Source organism: Schistocerca serialis, chromosome 11 (genome assembly GCF_023864345.2).
Source record: "Schistocerca serialis cubense isolate TAMUIC-IGC-003099 chromosome 11, iqSchSeri2.2, whole genome shotgun sequence".
Classification (NCBI taxonomy): domain Eukaryota; kingdom Metazoa; phylum Arthropoda; class Insecta; order Orthoptera; family Acrididae; genus Schistocerca; species Schistocerca serialis.
The window spans coordinates 2,169,800-2,187,748 of NC_064648.1; positions in this window are offsets into that span (position 1 = coordinate 2,169,800).

Below are 17,949 nucleotides of genomic sequence, written 5' to 3' on the forward strand. Positions count from 1 at the left end.
GTAAATCTAGACTTACAAGAGAACGACCATAAAGTGCCCGAGGCAGCATTAGACCCTTGGAGGCAAGTCGGCTGGAGGACGGTGTATTGGATCGCGACGCAATTTGAGTGTTCCATCGTCATTAGGAGCCCCTGAATGTTACAATTAACTATCACTTATGTGTCGGAATGGAAAATAGATACTCACAGGAGAAGGATCATATTGTGCCCGAGACAGCAATATCCCCTTGGAGACAAGTCGGCTGGAGGACGATGTATTGAATCTCGACGCAATTTGAGTGTCCCATCGTCATTAGGAGGCCCTAAACGTTACAATTAACTATCATTTTTGCGTCGGATTCGATAATCTAAACTCACAGGGGAACGACCATACGGTGCCCGAGGCAGCTATTGACCCTTGCAGACAAGTCGGTTGGAGGACGATGTATTGGATCGCGACGCAAAATGAGTGTTCAATTGTCATTACAAGGCACTGAACGTTACAATTAACTATCATTTTTGCGTCGGATTCGAAAATCTAGACTCACAGCAGACGAACCATTTGGTGCCCGAGGCAGCAATATCCCCTTGGAGACAAATCGGCTGGAAGACGATGTATTGAATCCCGACGCAATTTGAGTCTTCTATCGTCATTAGGAGGCGCTGAACGTTACAATTCACTATCATTTTTGCGTCGGATTCGAAAATCTAGACTCACAGGAGAAAGATCATATTGTGCCCGAGACAGCAATATCCCCTTGGAGACAAGTCGGCTGGAGGACGATGTATTGAATCTCGACGCAATTTGAGTGTCCCATCGTCATTAGGAGGCACTAAACGTTACAATTAACTATCATTTTTGCGTCGGATTCGATAATCTAAACTCACAGGGGAACGACCATACGGTGCCCGAGGCAGCTATTGACCCTTGGAGACAAGTCGGTTGGAGGACGATGTATTGGATCGCGACGCAAAATGAGTGTTCCATTGTCATTACAAGGCCCTGAACGTTACAATTAACTATCATTTTTGCGTCGGATTCGAAAATCTAGAATCACAGGAGAACGACCATAAGGTGCCCGAGGCAGCAATAGACCCTTGGAGACAAGTCGGCTGGAGGCCGATGTATTGAATCTCGACGCAATTTGAGTGTTCCATCGGCATTAGGAGGCCCTGAACGTTAAAATTAACGATCATATTTGCGTCGGATTCGATAATCTAATCTCACAGGAGAACGACCATACGGTGCCCGAGGCACCAACACACCCTTGGAGACAAGTCGGCTGGAGGACGATGTATTGAATCTCGACGCAATTTGAGTGTTCCATCGTCATTACAAGGCCCTGAACGTTACAATTAACTATCATTTTTGCGTCGGATTCGAAAATCTAGACTCACATGAGAAAGATCATATTGTGCCCGAGACAGCAATATCCCCTTGGAGACAAGTCGGCTGGAGGACGATGTATTGAATCTCGACACAATTTGAGAGTTCCATCGTCATTACAAGGCCCTGAACCTTACAATGAACTATCAGTTTCGCGTCGGATTCGAAAATCTACTCACAGGAGATGTTCATACGGTGCTCGAGACAGCAATATACCCCTTGGAGACAAATCGGCTGGAGGACGATATATTGAATCTCGACGCAATTTGAGTCTTCTATCGTCATTAAGAGGCGCTGAACGTTACAATTCACTATCATTTTTGCGTCGGATTCGAAAATCTAGACTCACAGGAGAAAGATCATATTGTGCCCGAGACAGCAATATCCCCTTGGAGACAAGTGGGCTGGAGGACGATGTATTGAATCTCGACGCAATTTGAGTGTTCCATCGGCATTAGGAAGCCCTGAACGTTAAAATTAACTATCATTTTTGCGTCGGATTCGAAAATCTACTCACAGGAGAAGTTCATACGGTGCTCGAGACGGCAATATCCCCTTGGAGACAATTCCGCTGGAGGCCGATGTATTGAATCTCGACGCAATTTGAGAGTTCCATCGGCATTAGGAGGCTATGAACGTTACAATTAACTATCATTTTTGCGTCGGATTCTAAAATCTAGACTTACAAGAGAACGACCATAAGGTGCCCGAGGCAACATTAGACCCTTGGAGACAAGTCGGCTGGTGGACGATGTATTGAATCTCGACGCAATTTGAGAGTTCTATCGTAATCAGGAGGCGCTGAATGTTACTATTCACTATCATTTTTGCGTCGGATTCGAAAAACTAGACTTACAGGAGAAGGATCATATGGTGCCCGAGGCAGCAACAGACCCTTGGAGACAAGTCGGCTGGAGGCCGATGTATTGAATATCGACGCAATTTGAGTGTTCCATCGTCATTAGGAGGCCCTAAACGTTACAAGTAACTATAATTTTTGCGTCGGATTCGATAATCTAAACTCACAGGAGAACGACCATAAGGTGCCCGAGGCAGCAACAGACCCTTGGAGACAAGTCGCCGGGAGGCCGATGTATTGAATCTCGACGCAATTTGAGTGTTCCATCGTCATTGCAAGGCCCTGAACGTTACAATTAACTATCAATTTTGCGTCGGATTCGAAAATCTAGACTCACAGGAGAACGACCATAAGGTGCCCGAGGCAGCAATAGACCCTTGGAGACTAGTCGGCTGGAGGACGATGTATTGGATCGCGACGCAATTTGAGTCTTCTATCGTCATTAGGAGGCGCTGAACGTTACAATTAACTATGATTTTTGCGTCGGATTCGAAAATCTAGACTCACAGGAGAACGACCATTAGGTGCCCGAGGCAGCAATAGACCGTTGGAGACAAGTCGGCTGGAGGCCGATGCATTGAATCTCGACGCAATTTGAGTGTTCCATCGTCATTACAAGGCCCTGAACCTTACAATTAACTATCAGTTTCGCGTCGGATTCGAAAATCTACTCACAGGAGTAGTTCATACGGTGCTCGGGACAGACAGCAATATCCCCTTGGAGACAATTCCGCTGGAGGCCGATGTATTGAATCTCGACGCAATTTGAGTGTTCCATCGTCATTACAAGGCCCTGAACCTTACAATTAAGTATCAGTTTCGCGTCGGATTCGAAAATCTACGCACAGGAGAAGTTCATACGGTGCTCGAGACAGCAATATCCCCTTGGAGCCAATTCCGCTGGAGGCCGATGTATTGTGTCTCGACGCAATTTGAGAGATCCATCGGCATTAGGAGGCCATGAACGTTACAATTAACTATCATTTTTGAGTCGGATTCTAAAATCTAGCCTTACAAGAGAACGACCATAAGGTGCCCGAGGCAGCATTAGACCCTTGGAGACAAGTCGGCTGGAGGACGATGTATTGAATCTCGACGCAATTTGAGAGTTCTATCGTCATCAGGAGGCGCTGAACGTTACTATTCACTATCATTTTTGCGTCGGATTCGAAAATCTAGACTTACAGGGGAACTACCATACGGTGCCCGAGGCAGCTATTGACCCTTGGAGACAAGTCGGTTGGAGGACGATGTATTGAATCTCGACGCAATTTGAGTGTTCCATCGTCATTACAAGGCCCTGAACGTTACAATTAACTATCATTTTTGCGTCGGATTCGAAAATCTAGACTCACAGGAGAAAGATCATATTGTGCCCGAGACAGCAATATCCCCTTGGAGACAAGTCGGCTGGAGGACGATGTATTGTATCGCGACGCAAAATGAGTGTTCCAGCGTCATTAGGAGGCCCTGAACCTTACAATTAACTATCAGTTTCGCGTCGGATTCGAAAATCTACTCACAGGAGAAGTTCATACGGTGCTCGAGACAGCAATATACCCCTTGGAGACAAATCGGCTGGAGGACGATATATTGAATCTCGACGCAATTTGAGTCTTCTATCGTCATTAGGAGGCGCTGAACGTTACAATTCACTATCATTTTTGCGTCGGATTCGAAAATCTAGACTCACAGGAGAAAGATCATATTGTGCCCGAGACAGCAATATCCCCTTGGAGACAAGTGGGCTGGAGGACGATGTATTGAATCTCGACGCAATTTGAGTGTTCCATCGGCATTAGGAAGCCCTGAACGTTAAAATTAACTATCATTTTTGCGTCGGATTCGAAAATCTACTCACAGGAGAAGTTCATACGGTGCTCGAGACAGCTATATCCCCTTGGAGACAATTCCGCTGGAGGCCGATGTATTGAATCTCGACGCAATTTGAGAGTTCCATCGGCATTAGGAGGCTATGAACGTTACAATTAACTATCATTTTTGCGTCGGATTCTAAAATCTAGACTTACAAGAGAACGACCATAAGGTGCCCGAGGCAACATTAGACCCTTGGAGACAAGTCGGCTGGTGGACGATGTATTGAATCTCGACGCAATTTGAGAGTTCTATCCTAATCAGGAGGCGCTGAATGTTACTATTCACTATCATTTTTGCGTCGGATTCGAAAATCTAGACTTACAGGAGAAGGATCATATTGTGCCCGAGGCAGCAACAGACCCTTGGAGACAAGTCGGCTGGAGGCCGATGTATTGAATATCGACGCAATTTGAGTGTTCCATCGTCATTAGGAGGCCCTCAACGTTACAATTAACTATAATTTTTGCCTCGGATTCGATAATCTAAACTCACAGGAGAACGACCATAAGGTGCCCGAGGCAGCATAAGACCCTTGGAGACAAGTCGGCTGGAGGACGATGTATTGAATCTCGACGCAATTTGAGTGTCCCATCGTCATTACAAGGCCCTAAACGTTACAATTAACTATCATTTTTGCGTCGGATTCGATAATCTAAACTCACAGGAGAACGACCATAAGGTGCCCGAGGCAGCAACAGACCCTTGGAGACAAGTCGGCGGGAGGCCGATGTATTGAATCTCGACGCAATTTGAGTGTTCCATCGTCATTGCAAGGCCCTGAACGTTACAATTAACTATCATTTTTGCGTCGGATTCGAAAATCTAGACTCACAGGAGAACGACCATAATGTGCCCGAGGCAGCAATAGACCCTTGGAGACAAGTCGGCTGGAGGCCGATGTATTGAATCTCGACGCAATTTGAGTGTTCCATCGTCATTAGGAGGCCCTGAATGTTACAATTAACTATCATTTTTGCGTCGGATTCGAAAATCTAGACTCACAGGAGAACGACCATAAGGTGCCCGAGGCAGCAATAGACCCTTGGAGACAAGTCGGCTGGAGGCCGATGTATTGAATCTCGACGCAATTTCAGTGTTCCATCGGCATTAGGAGGCCCTGAACGTTAAAATTAACTATCATTTTGGCGTCGGATTCGATAATCTAAACTCACAGGAGAACGACCATACGGTGCCCGAGGCAGCAACAGACCCTTGGAGACAAGTCGGCTCGAGGACGATGTATTGTATCTCGACGCAATTTGAGTGTTCCATCGTCATTACAAGGCCCTGAACGTTACAATTAACTATCATTTTTGCGTCGGATTCGAAAATCTAGACTCACAGGAGAACGACCATAAGGTGCCCGAGGCAGCAATAGACCCTTGGAGACAAGTCGGCTGGAGGACGATGTATTGGATCGCGACGCAATTTGAGTCTTCTATCGTCATTAGGAGGCGCTGAACGTTACAATTAACTATGATTTTTGCGTCGGATTCGAAAATCTAGAGTCACAGGAGAACGACCATTAGGTGCCCGAGGCAGCAATAGACCGTTGGAGACAAGTCGGCTGGAGGCCGATGCATTGAATCTCGACGCAATTTGAGTGTTCCATCGTCATTACAAGGCGCTGAACCTTACAATTAACTATCAGTTTCGCGTCGGATTCGAAAATCTACTCACAGGAGAAGTTCATACGGTGCTCGAGACAGACAGCAATATCCCCTTGGAGACAATTCCGCTGGAGGCCGATGTATTGAATCTCGACGCAATTTGAGTGTTCCATCGTCATTACAAGGCCCTGAACCTTACAATTAACTATCAGTTTCGCGTCGGATTCGAAAATCTACGCACAGGAGAAGTTCATACGGTGCTCGAGACAGCAATATCCCCTTGGAGCCAATTCCGCTGGAGGCCGATGTATTGAATCTCGACGCAATTTGAGAGATCCATCGGCATTAGGAGGCCATGAACGTTACAATTAACTATCATTTTTGCGTCGGATTCTAAAATCTAGACTGACAAGAGAACGACCATAAGGTGCCCGAGGCAGCATTAGACCCTTGGAGACAAGTCGGCTGGAGGACGATGTATTGAATCTCGACGCAATTTGAGAGTTCTATCGTCATCAGGAGGCGCTGAACGTTACTATTCACTATCATTTTTGCGTCGGATTCGAAAATCTAGACTTACAGGAGAAGGATCATATGGTGCCCGAGGCAGCAACAGACCCTTGGAGCCAATTCCGCTGGAGGCCGATGTATTGAATCTCGACGCAATTTGAGAGATCCATCGCCATTAGGAGGCCATGAACGTTACAATTAACTATCATTTTTGCGTCGGATTCTAAAATCTAGACTTACAAGAGAACGACCATAAGGTGCCCGAGGCAGCATTAGACCCTTGGAGACAAGTCGGCTGGAGGACGATGTATTGAATCTCGACGCAATTTGAGAGTTCTATCGTCATCAGGAGGCGCTGAACGTTACTATTCACTATCATTTTTGCGTCGGATTCGAAAAGCTAGACTTACAGGAGAAGGATCATATGGTGCCCGAGGCAGCAACAGACCCTTGGAGACAAGTCGGCTGGAGGCCGATGTATTGAATATCGACGCAATTTGAGTGTTCCATCGTCATTAGGAGGCCCTAAATGTTACAATTAACTATAATTTTTGCGTCGGATTCGATAATCTAAACTCACAGGAGAACGACCATAAGGTGCCCGAGGCAGCATTAGACCCTTGGAGACAAGTCGGCTGGAGGACGATGTATTGAATCTCGACGCAATTTCAGTGTCCCATCGTCATTAGGAGGCCCTAAACGTTACAATTAACTATCATTTTTGCGTCGGATTCGATAATCTAAACTCACAGGGGAACGACCATACGGTGCCCGAGGCAGCTATTGACCCTTGGAGACAAGTCGGTTGGAGGACGATGTATTGGATCGCGACGCAAAATGAGTGTTCCATTGTCATTACAAGGCCCTGAACGTTACAATTAACTATCATTTTTGCGTCGGATTCGAAAATCTAGAATCACAGGAGAACGACCATAAGGTGCCCGAGGCAGCAATAGACCCTTGGAGACAAGTCGGCTGAAGGCCGATGTATTGAATCTCGACGGAATTTGAGTGTTCCATCGGCATTAGGAGGCCCTGAACGTTAAAATTAACGATCATATTTGCGTCGGATTCGATAATCTAATCTCACAGGAGAACGACCATACGGTGCCCGAGGCACCAACAGACCCTTGGAGACAAGTCGGCTGGAGGACGATGTATTGAATCTCGACGCAATTTGTGTGTTCCATCGTCATTACAAGGCCCTGAACGTTACAATTAACTATCATTTTTGCGTCGGATTCGAAAATCTAGACTCACAGGAGAAAGATCATATTGTGCCCGAGACAGCAATATCCCCTTGGAGACAAGTCGGCTGGAGGACGATGTATTGGATCGCGACGCAAAATGAGTGTTCCAGCGTCATTAGGAGGCCCTGAACCTTACAATTAACTATCAGTTGCGCGTCGGATTCGAAAATCTACTCACAGGAGAAGTTCATACGGTGCTCGAGACAGCAATATACCCCTTGGAGACAAATCGGCTGGAGGACGATATATTCAATCTCGACGCAATTTGAGTCTTCTATCGTCATTAGGAGGCGCTGAACGTTACAATTAACTATCATTTTTGCGTCGGATTCGAAAATCTAGACTCACAGGAGAAAGATCATATTGTGCCCGAGACAGCAATATCCCCTTGGAGACAAGTGGGCTGGAGGCCGATGTATTGAATCTCGACGCAATTTGAGTGTTCCATCGGCATTAGGAAGCCCTGAACGTTAAAATTAACTATCATTTTTGCGTCGGATTCGAAAATCTACTCACAGGAGAAGTTCATACGGTGCTCGAGACAGCAATATCCCCTTGGAGACAATTCCGCTGGAGGCCGATGTATTGAATCTCTACGCAATTTGAGAGTTCCATCGGCATTAGGAGGCTATGAACGTTACAATTAACTATCATTTTTGCGTCGGATTCTAAAATCTAGACTTACAAGAGAACGACCATAAGGTGCCCGAGGCAACATTAGACCCTTGGAGACAAGTCGGCTGGAGGACGATGTATTGAATCTCGACGCAATTTGAGAGTTCTATCGTAATCAGGAGGCGCTGAATGTTACTATTCGCTATCATTTTTGCGTCGGATTCGAAAATCTAGACTTACAGGAGAAGGATCATATGGTGCCCGAGGCAGCAACAGACCCTTGGAGACAAGTCGGCTGGAGGCCGATGTATTGAATATCGACGCAATTTGAGTGTCCCATCGTCATTACATGGCCCTAAACGTTACAATTAACTATCATTTTTGCGTCGGATTCGATAATCTAAACTCACAGGAGAACGACCATAAGGTGCCCGAGGCAGCAACAGACCCTTGGAGACAAGTCGGCGGGAGGCCGATGTATTGAATCTCGACGCAATTTGAGTGTTCCATCGTCATTGCAAGGCCCTGAACGTTACAATTAACTATCATTTTTGCGTCGGATTCGAAAATCTAGACTCACAGGAGAACGACCATAAGGTGCCCGAGGCAGCAATAGACCCTTGGAGACAAGTCGGCTGGAGGACGATGTATTGGATCGCGACGCAATTTGAGTCTTCTATCGTCATTAGGAGGCGCTGAACGTTACAATTAACTATGATTTTTGCGTCGGATTCGAAAATCTAGACTCACAGGAGAACGACCATTAGGTGCCCGAGGCAGCAATAGACCGTTGGAGACAAGTCGGCTGGAGGCCGATGCATTGAATCTCGACGCAATTTGAGTGTTCCATCGTCATTACAAGGCGCTGAACCTTACAATTAACTATCAGTTTCGCGTCGGATTCGAAAATCTACGCACAGGAGAAGTTCATACGGTGCTCGAGACAGCAATATCCCCTTGGAGCCAATTCCGCTGGAGGCCGATGTATTGAATCTCGACGCAATTCGAGAGATCCATCGGCATTAGGAGGCCATGAACGTTACAATTGACTATCATTTTTGCGTCGGATTCTAAAATCTAGACTTACAAGAGAACGACCATAAGGTGCCCGAGGCAGCATTAGACCCTTGGAGACAAGTCGGCTGGAGGACGATGTATTGAATCTCGACGCAATTTGAGAGTTCTATCGTCATAAGGAGGCGCTGAACGTTACTATTCACTATCATTTTTGCGTCGGATTCGAAAATCTAGACTTACAGGAGAGGGATCATATGGTGCCCGAGGCAGCAACAGACCCTTGGAGACGAGTCGGCTGGAGGCCGATGTATTGAATATCGACGCAATTTGAGTGTTCCATCGTCATTAGGAGGCCCTAAATGTTACAACTAACTATAATTTTTGCGTCGGATTCGATAATCTAAACTCACAGGAGAACGACCATAAGGTGCCCGAGGCAGCATTAGACCCTTGGAGACAAGTCGGCTGGAGGACGGTGTATTGAATCTCGACGCAATTTGAGTGTCCCATCGTCATTACACGGCCCTAAACGTTACAATTAACTATCATTTTTGCGTCGGATTCGATAATCTAAACTCACAGGAGAACGACCATAAGGTGCCCGAGGCAGCAACAGACCCTTGGAGACAAGTCGGCGGGAGGCCGATGTATTGAATCTCGACGCAATCTGAGTGTTCCATCGTCATTACAAGGCCCTGAACGTTACAATTAACTATCATTTTTGCGTCGGATACGAAAATCTAGACTCACAGGAGAACGACCATAAGGTGCCGGAGGCAGCAATAGACCCTTTGAGACAAGTCGGCTGGAGGACGATGTAATGAATCTCGACGCAATTTGAGAGTTAGATCGTCATTAGGCGGCCCTGAACGTTACAATTAACTATCATTTTTGCGTCGGATTCGAAAATCTAGACTCACAAGAGAACGACCATACGGTGCCCGAGGCAGCTATTGACCCTTGGAGACAAGTCGGTTGGAGGACGATGTACTGGATCGCGACGCAAAATGAGTGTTCCATCGTCATTAGAAGGCCCTGAACCTTACAATTAACTATCAGTTTCGCGTCGGATTCGAAAATCTACTCACAGGAGAAGTTCATACGGTGCTTGGAGACAAATCGGCTGGAGGACGATGTAGTGAATCTCGACGCAATTTGAGTGTTCCATCGGCATTAGGAGGCCCTGAACGTTACAATTAACTATCATTTTTGCGTCGGATTCGAAAATCTAGACTCAAAGGAGAACGACCATAAGGTGCCCGAGGCAGCATTAGACCCTTGGAGACAAGTCGGCTGGAGGACGATGTATTGAATCTCGACGCAATTTGAGTGTCCCATCGTCATTACACGGCCCTAAACGGTACAATTAACTATCATTTTTGCGTCGGATTCGATAATCTAAACTCACAGGAGAACGACCATAAGATGCCCGAGGCAGCAACAGACCCTTGGAGACAAGTCGGCGGGAGTCCGATGTATTGAATCTCGACGCAATTTGAGTGTTCCATCGTCATTACAAGGCCCTGAACGTTACAATTAACTAGCATTTTTGCGTCGGATTCGAAAATCTAGACTCACAGGAGAAGGATCATATTGTGCCCGAGACAGCAATATCCCCTTGGAGACAAGTTGGCTGGAGGACGATGTATTGAATCTCGACGCAATTTGAGAGTTCCATCGTCATTAGGCGGCCCTGAACGTTACAATTAACTATCATTTTGGCGTCGGATTCGTAAATCTAGACTTACAAGAGAACGAGCATAAAGTGCCCGAGGCCGCATTAGACCCTAGGAGACAAGTCGGCTGGAGGACGATGTATTGGATCGAGACGCAATTTGAGTGTTCCATCGTCATTAGGAGGCCCTTAATGTTACAATTAACTATAAGTTTTTCGCCGGATTCGAAAATCTAGACTCACAGCAGACGAACCATTTGGTGCCCGAGGCAGCAATATCCCCTTGGAGACAAATCGGCTGGAGGACGATGTATTGAATCCCGACACAATTTGAGTCTTCTATCGTCATTAGGAGGCGCTGAACGTTACAATTCACTATCATTTTTGCATCGGATTCGAAAATCTAGACTCACAGGAGAAGGATCAAATTGTGCCCGAGACTGCAATATCCCCTTGGAGACAAGTCGGCTGGAGGACGATGTATTGAATCTCGACGCAATTTGAGTGTCCCATCGTCATTACAAGGCCCTGAACCTTACAATTAACTATCAGTTTCGCGACGGATTCGAAAATCTAGTCTCACAGGAGAAGTTCATACGGTGCTCGAGACAGCAATATACCCCTTGGAGACAAATCGGATGGAGGACGATGTATTGAATCTCGACGCAATTTGAGTGTTCCATCGACATTAGGAGGCCCTGAACGTTACAATTAACTATCATTTTTGCGTCGGGTTCGAAAATCTAGACTCACAAGAGAACGACCATAAGGTGCCCGAGGCAGCAATAGACCCTTGGAGACAAGTCGGCTGGAGGACGATGTATTGAATCTCGACGCAATTTGAGTGTTCCATCGTCATTACAAGGCCCTGAACGTTACAATTAACTATCATTTTTGCGTCGGATTCGAAAATCTAGACTCACAGGAGAACGACCATAAGGTGCCCGAGGCAGCAATAGACCCTTGGAGACAAGACGGCTGGAGGCCGATGTATTGAATCTCGACGCAATTTGAGTGTTCCATCGGCATTAGGAGGCCCTGAATGTTACAATTAACTATCATTTTTGCGTCGGATTCGAAAATCTAGACTCACAGGAGAACGACCAAAAGGTGCCCGAGGCAGCAATAGACCCTTTGAGACAAGTCGGCTGGAGGACGATGTATTGAATGTCGACGCAATTTGAGAGTTAGATCGTCATTAGGCGGCCCTGAACGTTACAATTAACGATCATATTTGCGTCGGATTCGATAATCTAATCTCACAGGAGAACGACCATACGGTGCCCGAGGCACCAACAGACCCTTGGAGACAAGTCGGCTGGAGGACGATGTATTGAATCTCGACGCAATTTGTGTGTTCCATCGTCATTACAAGGCCCTGAACGTTACAATTAACTATCATTTTTGCGTCGGATTCGAAAATCTAGACTCACAGGAGAAAGATCATATTGTGCCCGAGACAGCAATATCCCCTTGGAGACAAGTCGGCTGGAGGACGATGTATTGGATCGCGACGCAAAATAAGTGTTCCAGCGTCATTAGGAGGCCCTGAACCTTACAATTAACTATCAGTTGCGCGTCGGATTCGAAAATCTACTCACAGGAGAAGTTCATACGGTGCTCGAGACAGCAATATACCCCTTGGAGACAAATCGGCTGGAGGACGATATATTCAATCTCGACGCAATTTGAGTCTTCTATCGTCATTAGGAGGCGCTGAACGTTACAATTAACTATCATTTTTGCGTCGGATTCGAAAATCTAGACTCACAGGAGAAAGATCATATTGTGCCCGAGACAGCAATATCCCCTTGGAGACAAGTGGGCTGGAGGCCGATGTATTGAATCTCGACGCAATTTGAGTGTTCCATCGGCATTAGGAAGCCCTGAACGTTAAAATTAACTATCATTTTTGCGTCGGATTCGAAAATCTACTCACAGGAGAAGTTCATACGGTGCTCGAGACAGCAATATCCCCTTGGAGACAATTCCGCTGGAGGCCGATGTATTGAATCTCTACGCAATTTGAGAGTTCCATCGGCATTAGGAGGCTATGAACGTTACAATTAACTATCATTTTTGCGTCGGATTCTAAAATCTAGACTTACAAGAGAACGACCATAAGGTGCCCGAGGCAACATTAGACCCTTGGAGACAAGTCGGCTGGAGGACGATGTATTGAATCTCGACGCAATTTGAGAGTTCTATCGTAATCAGGAGGCGCTGAATGTTACTATTCGCTATCATTTTTGCGTCGGATTCGAAAATCTAGACTTACAGGAGAAGGATCATATGGTGCCCGAGGCAGCAACAGACCCTTGGAGACAAGTCGGCTGGAGGCCGATGTATTGAATATCGACGCAATTTGAGTGTCCCATCGTCATTACATGGCCCTAAACGTTACAATTAACTATCATTTTTGCGTCGGATTCGATAATCTAAACTCACAGGAGAACGACCATAAGGTGCCCGAGGCAGCAACAGACCCTTGGAGACAAGTCGGCGGGAGGCCGATGTATTGAATCTCGACGCAATTTGAGTGTTCCATCGTCATTGCAAGGCCCTGAACGTTACAATTAACTATCATTTTTGCGTCGGATTCGAAAATCTAGACTCACAGGAGAACGACCATAAGGTGCCCGAGGCAGCAATAGACCCTTGGAGACAAGTCGGCTGGAGGACGATGTATTGGATCGCGACGCAATTTGAGTCTTCTATCGTCATTAGGAGGCGCTGAACGTTACAATTAACTATGATTTTTGCGTCGGATTCGAAAATCTAGACTCACAGGAGAACGACCATTAGGTGCCCGAGGCAGCAATAGACCGTTGGAGACAAGTCGGCTGGAGGCCGATGCATTGAATCTCGACGCAATTTGAGTGTTCCATCGTCATTACAAGGCGCTGAACCTTACAATTAACTATCAGTTTCGCGTCGGATTCGAAAATCTACGCACAGGAGAAGTTCATACGGTGCTCGAGACAGCAATATCCCCTTGGAGCCAATTCCGCTGGAGGCCGATGTATTGAATCTCGACGCAATTCGAGAGATCCATCGGCATTAGGAGGCCATGAACGTTACAATTGACTATCATTTTTGTGTCGGATTCTAAAATCTAGACTTACAAGAGAACGACCATAAGGTGCCCGAGGCAGCATTAGACCCTTGGAGACAAGTCGGCTGGAGGACGATGTATTGAATCTCGACGCAATTTGAGAGTTCTATCGTCATAAGGAGGCGCTGAACGTTACTATTCACTATCATTTTTGCGTCGGATTCGAAAATCTAGACTTACAGGAGAGGGATCATATGGTGCCCGAGGCAGCAACAGACCCTTGGAGACAAGTCGGCTGGAGGCCGATGTATTGAATATCGACGCAATTTGAGTGTTCCATCGTCATTAGGAGGCCCTAAATGTTACAACTAACTATAATTTTTGCGTCGGATTCGATAATCTAAACTCACAGGAGAACGACCATAAGGTGCCCGAGGCAGCATTAGACCCTTGGAGACAAGTCGGCTGGAGGACGGTGTATTGAATCTCGACGCAATTTGAGTGTCCCATCGTCATTACACGGCCCTAAACGTTACAATTAACTATCATTTTTGCGTCGGATTCGATAATCTAAACTCACAGGAGAACGACCATAAGGTGCCCGAGGCAGCAACAGACCCTTGGAGACAAGTCGGCGGGAGGCCGATGTATTGAATCTCGACGCAATCTGAGTGTTCCATCGTCATTACAAGGCCCTGAACGTTACAATTAACTATCATTTTTGCGTCGGATACGAAAATCTAGACTCACAGGAGAACGACCATAAGGTGCCGGAGGCAGCAATAGACCCTTTGAGACAAGTCGGCTGGAGGACGATGTAATGAATCTCGACGCAATTTGAGAGTTAGATCGTCATTAGGCGGCCCTGAACGTTACAATTAACTATCATTTTTGCGTCGGATTCGAAAATCTAGACTCACAAGAGAACGACCATACGGTGCCCGAGGCAGCTATTGACCCTTGGAGACAAGTCGGTTGGAGGACGATGTATTGGATCGCGACGCAAAATGAGTGTTCCATCGTCATTAGAAGGCCCTGAACCTTACAATTAACTATCAGTTTCGCGTCGGATTCGAAAATCTACTCACAGGAGAAGTTCATACGGTGCTTGGAGACAAATCGGCTGGAGGACGATGTAGTGAATCTCGACGCAATTTGAGTGTTCCATCGGCATTAGGAGGCCCTGAACGTTACAATTAACTATCATTTTTGCGTCGGATTCGAAAATCTAGACTCAAAGGAGAACGACCATAAGGTGCCCGAGGCAGCATTAGATCCTTGGAGACAAGTCGGCTGGAGGACGATGTATTGAATCTCGACGCAATTTGAGTGTCCCATCGTCATTACACGGCCCTAAACGGTACAATTAACTATCATTTTTGCGTCGGATTCCATAATCTAAACTCACAGGAGAACGACCATAAGATGCCCGAGGCAGCAACAGACCCTTGGAGACAAGTCGGCGGGAGTCCGATGTATTGAATCTCGACGCAATTTGAGTGTTCCATCGTCATTACAAGGCCCTGAACGTTACAATTAAATAGCATTTTTGCGTCGGATTCGAAAATCTAGACTCACAGGAGAAGGATCATATTGTGCCCGAGACAGCAATATCCCCTTGGAGACAAGTTGGCTGGAGGACGATGTATTGAATCTCGACGCAATTTGAGAGTTCCATCGTCATTAGGCGGCCCTGAACGTTACAATTAACTATCATTTTGGCGTCGGATTCGTAAAACTAGACTTACAAGAGAACGAGCATAAAGTGCCCGAGGCCGCATTAGACCCTAGGAGACAAGTCGGCTGGAGGACGATGTATTGGATCGAGACGCAATTTGAGTGTTCCATCGTCATTAGGAGGCCCTTAATGTCACAATTAACTATCAGTTTTTCGCCGGATTCGAAAATCTAGACTCACAGCAGACGAACCATTTGGTGCCCGAGGCAGCAATATCCCCTTGGAGACAAATCGGCTGGAGGACGATGTATTGAATCCCGACACAATTTGAGTCTTCTATCGTCATTAGGAGGCGCTGAACGTTACAATTCACTATCATTTTTGCATCGGATTCGAAAATCTAGACTCACAGGAGAAGGATCAAATTGTGCCCGAGACTGCAATATCCCCTTGGAGACAAGTCGGCTGGAGGACGATGTATTGAATCTCGACGCAATTTGAGTGTCCCATCGTCATTACAAGGCCCTGAACCTTACAATTAACTATCAGTTTCGCGACGGATTCGAAAATCTAGTCTCACAGGAGAAGTTCATACGGTGCTCGAGACAGCAATATACCCCTTGGAGACAAATCGGATGGAGGACGATGTATTGAATCTCGACGCAATTTGAGTGTTCCATCGACATTAGGAGGCCCTGAACGTTACAATTAACTATCATTTTTGCGTCGGGTTCGAAAATCTAGACTCACAAGAGAACGACCATAAGGTGCCCGACGCAGCAATAGACCCTTGGAGACAAGTCGGCTGGAGGACGATGTATTGAATCTCGACGCAATTTGAGAGTTCCATCGTCATTAGGCGGCCCTGAACGTTACAATTAACTATTATTTTTGCGTCGGATTCGAAAATCTAGACTTACAAGAGAACGACCATAAAGTGCAGTAGGCAGCATTAGATCCTTGGAGACAAGTCGGCTGGAGGACGATGTATTGGATCGCGACGCAATTTGAGTGTTCCATCGGCATTAGGAGGCCCTGAACGTTAAAATTAACGATCATTTTTGCGTCGGATTCGATAATCTAAACTCACAGGGGAACGACCATACGGTGCCCGAGGCAGCTATTGACCCTTGGAGACAAGTCGGTTGGAGGACGATGTATTGGATCGCGACGCAAAATGAGTGTTCCATCGTCATTAGGAGGCCCTGAATGTTACAATTAACTATCAGTTTTTCGTCGGATTCGAAAATCTAAACTCACAGGAGAAAGACCATAAGGTGCCCGAGGCAGCAATAGACCGTTGGAGACAAGTCGGCTGGAGGCCGATGTATTGAATCTCGACGCAATTTGAGTGTTCCATCGTCATTAGGAGGCCCTAAAAGTTACAATTAACTATAATTTTTGCGTCGGATTCGATAATCTAAACTGACAGGAGAACGACCATAAGGTGCCCGAGGCAGCAATAGACCCTTGGAGACAAGTCGGCTGGAGGCCGATGTATTGAATCTCGACGCAATTTGAGTGTTCCATCGGCATTAGCAGCCCATGAACGTTATAATTAACTATCATTTTTGCGTTGGATTCGATAATCTAAACTCACAGGAGAACGACCATAAGGTGCCCGAGGCAGCAATAGACCCTTGGAGACAAGTCGGCTGGTGGCCGATGTATTGAATCTCGACGCAATTTGAGTGTTCCATCGTCATTACAAGGCCCTGAACGTTACAATTAACTATCATTTTTGCGTCGGATTCGAAAATCTAGACTCACAGGAGAACGACCATAAGGTGCCCGAGGCAGCAATAGACCCTTGGAGACAAGTCGGCTGGAGGCCGATGTATTGAATCTCGACGCAATTTGAGTGTTCCATCGGCATTAGGAGGCCCTGAATGTTACAATTAACTATCATTTTTGCGTCGGATTCGAAAATCTAGACTCACAGGAGAACGACCAAAAGGTGCCCGAGGCAGCAATAGACCCTTTGAGACAAGTCGGCTGGAGGACGATGTATTGAATGTCGACGCAATTTGAGAGTTAGATCGTCATTAGGCGGCCCTGAACGTTACAATTAACTATCATTTTTGCGACGGATTCGAAAATCTAGACTTACAAGAGAACGACCTTAAAGTGCCCGAGGCAGCATTAGATCCTTCGAGACAAGTCGGCTGGAGGACGATGTATTGGATCGAGACGCAATTTGAGTGTTCCATCGTCATTAGGAGGCCCTGAATGTTACAATTAACTATCATTTTTGCGTCGGATTCGAAAATCTAGACTCACAGGAGAACGACCAAAAGGTGCCCGAGGCAGCAATAGACCCTTGGAGACAAGTCGGCTGGAGGCCGATGTATTGAATCTCGACGCAATTTGAGTGTTCCATCGGCATTAGGAGGCCCTGAACGTTACAATTAACTATCACTTTTGCGTCGGATTCGAA